Below are 14,699 nucleotides of genomic sequence, written 5' to 3'. Positions count from 1 at the left end.
CTAAGAAGGGTTTTTTTTAAAAATTTGGTTTTTCCAAAAGAAGGCTCCGTGTAAAAAGATATTTCATAAAACGGTTTTAAATTGATTTTTTTTTTAGCCAAATCGACTTTAAAAAGTTTAAACTCATTCATTTTTCTTGAAATTTTCCATTTTTTTTTGTTTTTGTTTTATCTTTCAATTTTTTTGTATTTTTAGAATAAAATCCTAAAGCTTTACGAGAAACCAAAGATTTAAAACTATTTTTTTTTGTTTTTGTATAATATTTACAAAAAGGGATTTTTCTGAGAATTTAAAAAAAAAAAACTATTTTGAGAAAATTTCTTCAGAAATGGGTTTTGATCCGGATCTTTGAGGAAATATGGATTTAAAGCATTGGATTCGGATCCGGAGTTGATTTTGAATATATCAATATGAATTTTAATTCAGAGAATTTGAAGAAATGACTTGATTTTCTCCAAAAACGGGTTTAGGGGCAAAAGAGTCATTTTTACAAAACTTTGAAAAATTTGGAGTGTTCACAAAACCCTGAGAAAATATCTTCTTAAAGCAAAGCCAAGGGAAAAGTCAGCAAGAAGCAAGTTCAGTATGACAACACTTCAGAGTCGGCAGAGGAGGACTCAGAGGAAGAGGAGCCGACATATTTTCACAATCCCTTGTATCGACCCAAGAAAGTCAATGAGGGGCACCGGTCAGCAAGCAAAGCCAAAGGTCAGATCCCAGCAGAAGATCCGATGCAGGAGCAAATGAGAGAAATGACTCGTGCGATCAAAGACTTACAAACCCAAGACAAAGGCAAAAAGGTCTACACCGGCGCAGATTTTTATGACAACTGGGAAGATCTTCCTCGTAAATTCATAAAGTTTGATGGGACCGGCAACCCCAAGGCTCATCTGGCTACATTTTTCGCTGAGTGCAACCGATTCAGAAAGAACAATAGGGCTTTATTCTTATGCTTTCCACGCAGTCTGGAGGGAGTTGCAGCAAGATGGTATGCCGACCACATCAACCCGATTGAACTGCGAGAATTTGACAAAGTCATCAATTTGTTTATTGAAAGGTTTCTCTTCAATACTGAGGCTCCGCCTACCCTCAACCATCTCTTCAACCTAAAGCAGAATGACAATGAGAGGGCAAAAGATTTCATTCATAGATGGAGATCCACCTGCAACCGGATGAAGGATCCGATATCAGAGGGGCATGCGCTCTTAATAATTTTGAACAATTTCTCTCAACCTCTGAAGGGTCTGATCTCTACTTCTCCGTCTAAATCTTTCATCAAGTTAATAGAGCGAGTCGAATGGCTCGAAATGGGCTTAGAGAATGGAACCTATCATGGCATCACCTTGACAGGAGGCAGTCAAGATGTGAAAAAGAAAACCAACTTTACATTTTCTACCAGTTTCTCCAACAACAATGGCAAAAACAAAAGAGGTGGCAGAAAGAACCACACTGGTGGGTCAGGCAGAGATGACTGTTCCAGTCAAAAGAGTGGGATCAGCAGGCAGAATGGCAGCCCTCCCTCGAGCATCCAGTTAGAGTCTAAGCCCCAAGGGAAGCCGAAGCATGACGGTTGGGGATACGACCGTGAGTTTACACCCTTAGAGCAAACACTTGAGGAAGTTCTTGAGTATATGACAACAAAAGAAATGGTTAAACTCCCCAAGGTGGCAGATCCTCCTGTGACTATGGGAAGATTCAAAGATCAGTTCTGCAAATTCCATCGGGCGATGGGGCACGACATCGAGCACTGCTTTGTTTTCAAAAACATCGTTCAAGACTGCATTGACAAAAAGCTGTTGGTAGAAGAGTAGCTACCCGTCCTGGCTTAGCTTCCCGAACCATGTCAATATTTTTCTGCTTTCTCTCTTTTCAGTCACCTAATAGGGACAACTCGGTCCCAGTCTTTTGTGACCTTTGGTCAAACAAGCTTGTAAATATTTCAAGTCGTTGTTATCAATATTTTCCTATCAATGAAAAATGTCAAAATTTTTCTTCATACCTGTTGATATCAAATACCTCTATCCTTTGCCACGATGGGGCATTTATTTTAGAAAAATTTGTATTTCTCCTATTCTTTTTAAAATTAAGGGACAATCCTAAAAACATCATCATGAGAGAAATGATATTACCTAGGAGGATTTTCAAAATCATAAAAATCTTGAAAACTTCTGCAGAAACTCCTTCATGATCACCGAAAATTCAATATTTTGATCAAATCTTTTTCAAAGTAAACTATTACATTGATTTTTCTTAAAACGGGTTTTTCAAAACCATTATCTTCAAAATTAACCCTCATGATGATCTCTCATGATGATTCCTTTTAAAAAGGATCGGATCTCACACTGATCGTTCTTCTTACAAATGAATTTTCTTCCCAAAATGATTTCTCATTTATCTTTTAAATAATAAACCTTTTTCCTTTCAAAGATCCCATATGCAGGCAGGATCAGAAAAACTCCTTTTTCTCTTAAATCTTATAAATTTTCAGTTAAATCTGATATTTATATCAGTTTCATTTTTATTTTTATCAAGTTTATCAATTTCTTCTCAATTCTATTAAATTTTATCAAACCCTTACCCTTTCAGGTTAAGGGATAAACCTGATGCCTCTTTCCCATGAGGTATTTCCTTTATTCTATTTCCCCCTCAGGTTAAGGGATAAACCTGACCCTCATTGTCCGAGGTGCTCCCATTCAGGATAAGGGAAAATCCTGAGACCCCTTGTAGGAGCAACAACGCTACCTATGAGGATTCTTTTGTAAAATACAAGTTTTGTTAATCTTTATTGATTTTCTAGATTTATATCAATTTGCCTTCGCTAAATTTTCTTAAAATCTGTTCTATTCCCATTCAGGATAAGGGAAAATCCTGAGACCCCTTGTAGGAGCCACAACGCTACCTATGAGGATTCTTTTGTAAATACAAGTTTTGTTAATCTTTGTTGATTTTCTAGATTTATATCAATTTCCCTTCATTAAATCTTTTTAAATTCTATTCTTGTTCCCATTCAGGATAAGGGATGATCCTGAGACCTCTCGTGGGGGCAATAATGTTACCTATGAGAATTCTTTTTGCAAATACAAAGTTTCATCAAATTGATTTTCTAAATTTATATTAATTTTCTTAAATTCCATTCTTTCCCCTTTCAGGTTAAGGGATAAACCTGAACCTCGACATTCGAGGTATTCTTTCTCAGGATAAGGGATGATCCTGAGATCGCTCATAGGAGCAACAAATGCTACTTGTGAGAATTCTTTTACAAAGTAAATAAATTCCCTCAAAATTTTCTCCATTGTTTATCAATATTTCATCAAAATTTTATTTCCCTTCTATCTGTTTAAATTTTATTCTATTCCCCATTCAGGACAAGGGGTTAATCCTGAAAATTGGACCGCATACAGCCAAATGTGCTGGTCCATCTAAATCCTAAATCCTAAATCATAAATCTTGTCATATCTCTTTTAAATTCAAGTCTCAAGTATATCCTCCAAAAATCTCTTTCCCTTTCAGGTTAAGGGATGAACCTGAATCATTGTCTATTATATCCTAAATCCTCATGTCTATCAACCTCATTAAATGTTTACCAATCTCATCAAATGTCTTTTATTATCAAGCCTTTGGGTCGCAATTTCATCAAAATATATCATCTTCAAGCCTTTGGGTCACAATTTCATCAAAGTATATCATTTCCAAGCCTTCGGGTCACAACTCCATCAATGTCAAGTCATTCTTACCATATAACAAATCCTGCTTTCGAGCTGGTCGGTCAATCAAAATCCTGCTTTCGAGTTGGTCGGTCAAACAAATCCTGTTTTCGAGCTGGTCGGGCAAACAAATCCTGCTTTCGAGCTGGTCGGGCAAACAAATCCTGCTTTCGAGCGGGTCGGTCAAACAAATCCTGCTTTCGAGCTGGTCGGGCAAAAAAATCCTGCTTTCGAGCTGGTCAGGCAATCAAATCCTGCTTTCGAGCTGGTCGGTCAATCAAAATCCTGCTTTCGAGCTGGTCGGTCAAACAAATCCTGCTTTCGAGCTGGTCGGGCAAACAAATCCTGCTTTCGAGCTGGTCGGTCAATCAAAATCCTGCTTTCGAGCTGGTCGGGCAAACAAATCCTGCTTTCGAGCTGGTCGGTCAATCAAAATCCTGCTTTCGAGCTGGTCGGTCAATCAAAATCCTGCTTTCGAGCTGGTCGATCAATCAAAATCCTGCTTTCGAGCTGGTCGATCAATCAAAATCCTGCTTTCGAGCTGGTCGGACAATCAAATCCTACTTTCGAGCTGGTCGGGCAATCAAAATCCTGCTTTCGAGCTGGTACTTCCAAAAATCCTGCTTTCGAGCTGGTCGGTCAACGCAAAAACCTAAATATTCCTTCCCCATGTTTCAACTCAAGGTTTCATCAAAATCTATATTGAGTGATTATTTCACAAAGGATGCTTGAAAACCTTACCAATTTGCTAAAACTATTTGTTGATTCTAATATTCTTATTGCACAAAAGAATCACCTCTGATTACTTCTAGTATTTCTTTCCAAAAGGGTGAAACCTTTTGCGAAAAAGAGGTAAAATTCAAATCTTTTCCCTGTTGATCAACCAAAAGGATGAGAAAAATATCCTCGGTATGATTGGCGAAAGAAATATTCGATGACGTCGAAAAGCCAGAAGCAAATTGATATTGATCATGGCTATGACGCATGTTTAAAAATGATTTTCTGACAATTAGGCAGTGGAAATATCCTGAGCCATAAAAGAATCCACTTAATACATATCTTCTCATTTTTTAAAGTTGCAATCAAATATCTGCAAAAGGGATCTCTCAATTGTCGTCAAGATGAAGGCGAATTAAGCGAGTAGACCCCCGGGGCCAAAGAAGCTTTGAAACATCTCCAAGATGACGGAGTTTGTGACGGATCCTTCCAGGGAAAGTTCGGATCACCGTCGAGATGAAGGCGGATGTGATGGACCTACCGACAAACCCTAAATGATATTTGATTTCTGCTATCACCTAAAGACCTTTTGAGCCACCATCATATATAATCCCTGAGAAAAAGAAGGATCAGAACATCTCCGAGATGAAGGAGTTTGTGACGTACCCTTCCCTGAAAAAGAGAGAAAAGTCAAGACACATCCAAAATGAAGGATGATGTAAAAAGCCCGAAAAAGCCCAATGACTCAAAAAGAGTGCAAGAAGATCATCATGGAAAAACACTCAGATATCAAACTGCCTAAATTGCCAGAAATCATCTTTTCTTATGCAAAATATCTTTTATCAATGTCTTTTCACTACTTGCTTTTATGAAATTGAGAATATTGCTTCTCTTCTCATATCAGGGAAATGGATATTTTCCTTGAAGAAAATCATCAGTGCTAAAATTTTGAATTTGACTCTTAAGACCGAGAATTTAACCTCGTTGGAGGAAATACTCTAGGTAAAAGAGGGAATGTCTTTTGCACACACGTGCACATTTTCAAGCATTGAAGTCAACTATAAATTTATCTTATTGGCAAAATTTTCTAGATATTCTAAGAATGAAATAAATATTCAATATCCATTTTGATGCAACCTAGCGTTGTTTATATCTTCCAGAAGAGTTACCCCATTCAGTTGAAGTATCTCTCCTGTCCCATCATGGTTCTTTCCATCGAGGAATCCATGCTTTGTATATCCATCCGGAATAAAATCCTACTTGAGCTTTATCTTATGAGGCGTTCTCTCATAAATGTCCCATCAAAGTCCTCATATATTCCTTTCCCCATTCAGGTTATTTTGATATATCTTCGCCCCATCCAGGTTAAGGGCCAAACCTGAGTCATTTCAAAAGATTAATCTTGTCTCGCCCATGAGACTTGATTTAAATTCTTACCTTTTATCTTTTCGGGATCTTCACCCAAAATCCCATCACGATTTCCTCATCTTCTACTCAGTCATATCACGTTCGAGGATTTCGTCTTCCAAAAGCCATCCAAGGATAAAATTTTAAATCTGAAAAACCATGTCTTTTAAATCAAATTCTTCCACACCCAGTTCAGATCTGCTAACTGGGGCATTTTTTAAAAAATTTGGAGTGTTTTCTTTGCCACTAAGCTCGGCTTTCAACCGGCTTAGTAGCAAAGAGGGGCATCTGTGAACACCCCAAATTTTTCAAAATCTTTTAAATATTCCCTTCTTGCCCCTAAATTCATTTTTAGAGCAAATGTGTCATTGTTAAATATAAATTCCAGTTCATTTCTCAAGTTTTACTGAAATCAAATTCATTTTATATGTTTAAATTGATTTCGGATCTGGATCCATTGTCCAGATCCAAATCTAAATCTCCTTGTTCAAATTTTAAATTTAAATTATAAAAAAATACCAAAAATAGTCTTTAAATAGCTCGGACAGTCCATTCGACATCCATTTGGATCCATCACATGTATTTCTCAATTCGAGCTTCAAAAACTCAAACATTTTCTCAAAACTCGGATCCGAACCCATTTTCTGAAGAAATTTCCTCGAAATAGCCTTGAAAACCTTCTTTTTGTAAATATTTCTCAAAAATACAAAAAAATTAGTTTAAATCCTTGTTTTGTCGTACATTTTAGGATTTTGTATTTCCCAAAATACAAAAAAAAATAAAAATACTCAAAAAAGAACAAAAAAAAAATTAAAAATAAATGAAGAAAATTGCAAAATGGTTTTTAGAAACCCGTTTTCTGAAAAACTTTTATAAGGAGGCCTCTTTTGGAAAAAAATAAAACCTCTTGCAAGGCTCACAAAATCGGGTTAGGGTTTCAAACCCTCTGGAGTTTTTCCCTCTTGCGGCTTCTCCTCTCCAAACAGCCGCACGCCCCATGTGCGAGCTCCTCCATCGCCCTCCAACTTTCCATCTTCAACAACTCCTCCACCACTCAACCCTTCATCTCCAACAACAAATCCCCCCCTTCGAGATGCTTCTAACCCCTCTTTAAGAACCAGCGGAAGCAAAAACGAGGGCCACCCGTTTTCACCCTACCACTCCTTTCTTCTCACCCGTTATCACCCCAGCACCCCTCTTCTCCTTCACAATCGCCTTTCCCCTGCATCCCCTATTCTCCGTTGGCATCAGCTCCCGCCCTCGATCGAATGAAGGAGATCCTGCAATAAAGAGAAGACCCTGCAAGCATAAGGAAAATCGTGCTTCACCCCCCTTTTCCTCTTATTCTTTTTTCTTTTTTCTCATTTCGGTCTTGGATTTCTTCCCGATCAGTTGAAGAAGATCGACTGCTCGAGGTAAGGTAATTAATCATCATCTCCCCTTTGCATTTTCTGTAAAATCGTTATCCCTTAGCATTCCCCTCTTTTAGCTTTCACTTTCTTTCCCGTTTTCATTCCTTTTTAGGCATTAAGGGCTTGATCGACCTGCATATAGCAGGATCGATCCACTCTGTGCCATAGCAATGGAATCTCTAAATTCCAACATTTGTTTTTATTTCTTTAAAAAAAAAAAATTCTTTAAAGATTTTAGTTGATGTTCACTGGATGCTCCATGTTGTTCTAATCCATTGGATGGATATCATGACGTACTTGCATTGGTTTAATTGGTCATAGCGTCCCTTCATTTGGATATGTTTTCTAGCATCATATTATACCAATATCGGCCTGAAGATCGCTTATGGGTTTGAGTTTGGATATGGATGATAAAACCTTACTGTCTGCGGATGTTTACAGCACCACCCTCATCCATAGCCTCATGGTTCCTATCTGATCAATATGCCATGCCAAGTTGTGAACAGAGCCATATAATCGATTGTCAGATCAATGGGAGTTTTTATTGCTGCCTTACGTTTATGTTTCTCTTTTGCTATCTTCGTTTTATTATTATGATTCCCATCTTCATTTTTTCTCTTGTTAATCTGACTTCATTATGTCAACACCATATTTAGCATATGGGATTGCATCGGTACCATCATTGGTCAATTCAAGTGCATAACAGGGCTTACTGCAAAGACTTGTTATTGAGAAATTCTTGGATCTCTTATCAAGTCTCCTGCAGAACAAGCCTTTAAACAAGAGTCGCAGCTCCCTTTCAGCAGATACACAGGGTCGTCAGGCTTTGGAAAGGACCATTCAACATCATCATCATTGTTTCAGACGCATAAGCAACTAATGATGGATTTTGCACTGGAGGTTTCAGCATTGTTGACCATCAAACATCTCAGCAGCTCTGGCGATGTATTTTTGTGCACCTTTGCCACTATATCTAGCAACTGCTGCAATGACTGGATTCAATGTTTTAAAATCCTAATTGGCTGTCAGAGTTGAAGGATAATGTTTCTCTCCTATGGAGAGTTACTTGAAGATATTATTGAACGAATGCTGAGAAAAGATTCTGTGCTTTTTTTTGTTGTTTCGAAGAGGCATCAGAGTCATCAAAGTGAGTCGCCAAGTCCGTTTTCCCTGATAATCTGGTTGATTAGCTGTTCTAATATTTTTTGCAATGTTGAGTTCTACAATGTGAGTTGGTCTCACTCCCGTCCAGTTGGGAAAATGGCCATGGTATGTCAGCTTATAAAAAAAAAAAAGGGGAATTGCCTGCTCAAGTCATGTAAACAGGAGATTTAATCCTCTTGCTTTATCTTATTTCATTAAAATCTGATTTGAGGTGTCTTCATTTTTCTGATATTATTGACATAAGCACTATTACATTTTTTTTTTATTATTGTCCACGAATTCCTCATTTCGAATTAATCTTGTTTACTTACCCACAGTAATATTTCACGCACTACATTATTCCCCGTGTGCATTCTTCTTTGTTTAGGTAAGGGCTCTTTATCGTATATCTGTTGAAGCCATAGGTATCGGTATGTCATCTTACCTACATTTTTTTTTTACCTTGTATCCACAATGTTAGCCCATGACATTCTTGCATCATTGTTCATTCTAATCTTCTGTTTTATATTTTTTTTGTTGTTTTGTCTGCGTCTGTTGGTCATGTCTATGGTATAAGTGGTTCATGGCATACTGTTGCTATAGTTTATTAGCTTCCAGCTCACTATCGCTCAATGCATTCCCTCATGGCCCTGTATATCTATTTCATTCTCTGCATGACGTCGATCCCCTCATTCCCATGTGTAAAATCATCTTTGTTGGTTTACATCATAATCATTCCCTATTTCCTGTGCGTGAGGCGAATATGAACAAAATGAATACTAGGGCAGTATTTATGCTATGGATTGTGGAAACCTGTATATCACAGAACCTTTGCCCGGTGAAAGTGAAAGAGCCGTTGACTCTAAGGGTGACATATCATCGACCTGGTGGTGATTTATTATTTGTTTCTAACCTTGAATCTAATAGTTGAGTTCTGCAAGGAATGTGGCCTTAAACTGAGGCGCATGTTGTACCTATTACCTGTTTTAAATCCAACCTGCTGCAAAAGAGGACATCAAAATTTTTGTTATATTCTGTTACCTAATCAAAATTCTGTTACCTTTTCTTTCAAAATGTTGCAGTATTGATTCTCAGTTCTTCTTTGCATTTTACCTATTTGCAGAGATCTTCCAGAGACCCGGGATGAGCTTCAACACAGCCCCACTTTACACACTCATCTCCATCCGGATGATGAGCCCAACCTTGCTCTTATAAGGTGTTAATGTTCAAGTCAAGGTTACTTGTGAATAATTGATCCCTGTACAGTTTCGGGGCGCAAGGCTCGAGGTTAGTAACCCAAACTTTGAGGATAGAAATGATAGCACCATCTTTGCCACCTAAGTAATCTTATTTTGTTTAAAATGCTGTAAATATAAATTTATTTTACATTTTGTTCAGAAAATACTTCCTCTGTCAGATTCATCACTATCAATCGTCTTATAAAATTCGTTTTCCTTTTTCTGTTATCGATGTCTGTCTTATATTATTCTGTAGCCTTCATGCTAATAATACTAGTTATAAAGGTTTGTTACATGACCACCACAGCTCCATTGTGTTTTGCAGCTACCATAATACTTGTTGTGATTTTCATGTTAACACTCATAGCAGTAACTATGCGCCTTTAGCAAGGCTCAGTTCTGATGAAGTCCTCACTGTCCACAGCTTCCTTCATGCTATCTACAACATATTCACCTTGAATATACCTTGTACCCCATTGCACTGTTGCAACACCATTGACAATAGCACGAATGTACTCTGTCAATACATTATCGCATTGCCCATTGTGTATCCATTTGTATACAGCCTTAGTACCTATCAGCATACCCATTAACCCAAGGCATCCAACGTATGCCTTCATTAGCTAGAACATCATGAAGACATCCACTTTCCATACATCAGGGACATTCATTATCTATACTTGTATCATACTTCCTTTTTAGTGTATGTATTTACACAAGTATTTGCATATTGCAAATGTGTATCTAGCTGTCCCCTTTGTAATGCCATTCAGTTGTGACATTCATATGTTTCACAACTAGTCTTTACCATTATTTTAGGACATTACATGTATATTCTGATATTATGTGTCTTAAGGTACATCTCATCATTTGTCTTGCAACTCCTTTTAGTATGATCTTAAGATTCCATGTGATATTATTATTTTCTACATACGTTTTCCTCTCAAGTTAACTTGAGTTTGCAGGGATCAAGACTATTTCTCTTCTTAGTCTAGGAATTTGAGTTTAAATTTCACCTGACAATGTAATAACTAGATACAATGAAAATTTACATTCTTTGTATTAGAATAGAATGAATATGTATATATCTTCTAGAATTGCTTGATTCATGACATTTTCCTCTTTCATTTTCAAAACTTCACAAATGGAAACACGAATGACACGTGCACCATTTCGTAAGAGGTAGTTAATCCTAAGTTGATGATTTACATCAATGGCCATAGTCAGGATGTAAACAAGACTTAGGATTTTTATCTTTTACGAAATAACACTGGATCCACACTAGATCCGTTTTCAAAATTCATCATATTTTCCTTAAATATTTTCTTCTTTTATCAGAATTTAACTTAAAATTAATTCAAAATATATACCAATGGCCATAGTCAGGGTATATTGAGAGTTAATTTCATTTTAAATTCTATAAAAGCACCAAATGTGTTTCATTCTTCACCTGAGCTTAAATATAGATTATTATATAATACATTCAATGACCATAGTCAAGGATGTATTATATCTTCAATCTTATTTTGACTCATTTAAAGAATGGAATAGCTTTTCAAAAACCAAATTCAAAATCCTTCAAATCCATTCATCATTTAGGATAGAACTGTATCATATTTTCAAAATTTCTTTTTCAAAACTCCAAGTGATGTTAATATCCTCTTCAATCAACCTTCGATTCTTGTAAAAACAAATTCATCTTTTCATTTTCAAATTCTATTTCATTTTTCAATCTCAAAGTCCAACTTGACTTTGAAATTTCAAATTCATTTTATATTCAAAATTCCAATTCAAAACAGATTTCAAAGTTCATATTGACTTTGAAATTCCAAATCTAATTTATATTCAAAACTCCAATCAAATCCAAAGTTCAAATTAACTTTAAGATTCTTTTTCATCTTCTAGATTCAAAACTCAAACTTCAAATTCAAAGCCTAAATTGACTTTGAAATTCATTCAAGATTCAAATTGTAAATTTCATTTTTTTAAAGTCAATTCAGAACTTGGAAATTCTTGATTCATCTCCTAAATTCCAGATTCAAGCTCTAAAATTGAAGTCCAATTTGACTTTAAAATTCATTCTTTAATTCAATTCTCAAATTGGAAATTCCAAATCCAAAATCAGATCGACTTGGATCCAGTTTTTACAAATTCTACATTTGGATCTTAGACTTCAGATCCAAATCCATCTTAGGATCCAGAGTCCAACTCTACATTGGATCTCAGACTTCAGATCCAAATCCATGTTAGGACCCAGAATCCAACTTCATCTTAGATCTCAAATTACAAATCCAAATCCATCTTAGGATCCAGAACCCAATTTTATCTCGGATCTCAGATCTCAGATCTTAAATCCATCTTTAGATCCAACTCCATTCCCGATTCTAGATTTCAAATCCAATTCCATTTTCAGATCTCATCTGAACTCCCTAAATCCATTTTTATTTCTAAATACCATTTGATTATCTCAGATCCATCCCATGCTTCAAAAATCCAAATTCAATTCCATCTCAAGTATTCATTTCCTTTCCTAAATTCAAATTCAAATTTAAAATCGATTTTGACTTTGAAACTTCATTTCCTTTTATTTCAAAGCTCCAAGTCATTCCTCCTTATTTATTCTTCCAAAACTCTGATTTATTTCAAAAACTTAGAACTTCTCTGATCTATCTCAAGTTCTAAGTGAGATTCAAACGTTTCTTCACTCCCTTACCAAGTTCATCTCAGAATACTTGAAAATTTCTAAATCAATTTTTCTAAAGAGCATACATCCTTGCATTGCACAAGCATGACTCTCTGTGCATTTAGATCTTTAGGATAAATTCTTAGATTATATTTAGGCAAAGCAAAAGGCATAGATTCGATCCTTGGTTCGATTACCCATGGTAAAGGCGCCAGGAACGGTCGAACCTCGTACCAACGAGCGAATCCCGTCTCTCCATTTTTCCCGCGAATTTTCAAAACGGAGGCGAGTAATTTTCTAAATATTTTCAAATAAAGGTCAAGTGAGACCGCGCAAAATAATTCCTCTTCTCTCTCTCTCTCTCTTTCTTTCTTTTCTCTTCTCTTTTTCTTTTCTTTCTTTTATTCTTCTCCCTTCAAAAAGGAGGAGAATAGAGGTTAGAAAAGGAAAAGAGAAGGAAGAGAGAGAAACCACAAGAGAGGAAAAATTTTGCGATGATCACACCCAGCTACTTCGCTGGTCGTTAAATGATTAAATGAAATGTCCCAACTACTTTGTTGGTCGCTAAATAAAATGTCCCAGCTACTTCGCTGGTCGTTAAATGAAATGTTCCAACTCCTTCGTTGGTCGTTAAATAAAATGTCCCAGCTACTTCGCTGGTCGTTAAATGAAATGTTCCAGCTACTTCGCTGGTCATTAAATGAAATGTTCCAACTCCTTCGTTGGTCGTTAAATGAAATGTCCCAGCCACTTCACTGGTCGCTAAATGAAAGGTTCCAGCTACTTCGCTCGTCGTTAAAAGAAATGTTCCAATTCCTTCGTTGGTCGTTAAATAAAATGTCTCAGCTACTTCGCTGGTCGTTAAATGAAATGTTCCAGCTACTTCGCTGGTCATTAAATGAAATGATCCAACTCCTTCGTTGGTCGTTAAATGAAATGTCCCAGCCACTTCGTTGGTCGCTAAATGAAAGGTTCCAGCTACTTCGCTGGTCGTTAAATGAAAGGTCCCAGTTTTTTTACTGGTCATTAAATAAAATGTTTCGACTCCTTCGTTGGTCGTTAAATGAAATGTCCCAGCTATTTCGCTGGTCGTTAAATGAAATGTCCCAGCCACTTCGCTTATCGCTAAATGAAAGGTTCCAGCTACTTCGCTGGTCGTTAAATGAAAGGTCCCAGTTTTTACAGGTCGTTAAATGAAATGTTCCAGCTACTTCGCTGGTCGTTAAAAGATTAAATGAAATGTCCCAGCTACTTCGCTGGTCGTTAAATGATTAAATGAAATGTCCCAGCTACTTCGCTGGTCGTTAAATGAAATGTTCCAGCTACTTCGTTGGTCGTTAAATGAAATGTCCCAACTACTTCGTTGGTCGTTAAATGAAATGTCCCAGCTACTTCGCTGGTCATTAAATGAAATGTTCCAACTCCTTCGTTGGTCGTTAAATGAAAGGTCCCAGTTTTTACTGGTCGTTAAATGAAATGTTCCAGCTATTTCGCTGGTCGTTAAAAGATTAAATGAAATGTCCCAGCTACTTCGCTGGTCGTTAAATGATTAAATGAAATGTCCCAGCTACTTCGCTGGTCGTTAAATGAAATGTCCCAGCTACTTCGCTGGTCGTTAAATGAAATGTTCCAACTCCTTCGTTGGTCGTTAAATGAAATGTTCCAGCTACTTCGCTGGTCGCTAAATGAAATGTCCCGGCTATTTCGCTGGTCGTTAAATGAAATGTCCCAGCCACTTCGCTGGTCGCTAAATGAAAGGTTCCAGCTACTTCGCTGGTCGTTAAATGAAAGGTCCCAGTTTTTACTGGTCGTTAAATGAAATGTTCCAGCTACTTCGCTGGTCGTTAAAAGATTAAATGAAATGTCCCAGCTACTTCGCTGGTCGTTAAATGATTAAATGAAATGTCCCAGCTACTTCGCTGGTCGTTAAATGAAATGTCCCAGCTACTTCGCTGGTCGTTAAATGAAATGTTCCAACTCCTTCGTTGGTCGTTAAATGAAATGTTCCAGCTACTTCGCTGGTCGCTAAATGAAATGTCCCAGCTATTTCGCTGGTCGTTAAATGAAATGTCCCAGGTACTTCGCTGGTCGTTAAATGAAATGTCCCAGCCAGTTCGCTGGTCGCTAAATGAAAGGTTCCAGCTACTTCGGTGGTCGTTAAATGAAAGGTCCCGGTTTTTACTGGTCATTAAATGAAATGTCCCGGTTACTTCGTTGGTCGTTAAATGAAATGTTCCAACTCCTTCGTTGGTCGTTAAATGAAATGTCCCAGTTTTCACTGGTCATTAAATGAAAGGTTTCAGCTCCTTCGCTGGTCGTTAAATGAAAGGTTCCAATTTTACTGATCAGAATGTCCAAAATCATAAATTGCAACTAAGGGTCGCATCAAAATCTA

The sequence above is a fragment of the Nuphar pumila genome, chromosome 15, assembly GCF_984573655.1.
Source record: "Nuphar pumila chromosome 15, dmNupPumi1.hap1.1, whole genome shotgun sequence".
NCBI classification, from domain to species: domain Eukaryota; kingdom Viridiplantae; phylum Streptophyta; class Magnoliopsida; order Nymphaeales; family Nymphaeaceae; genus Nuphar; species Nuphar pumila.
This window is presented reverse-complemented; position numbering follows the sequence as displayed.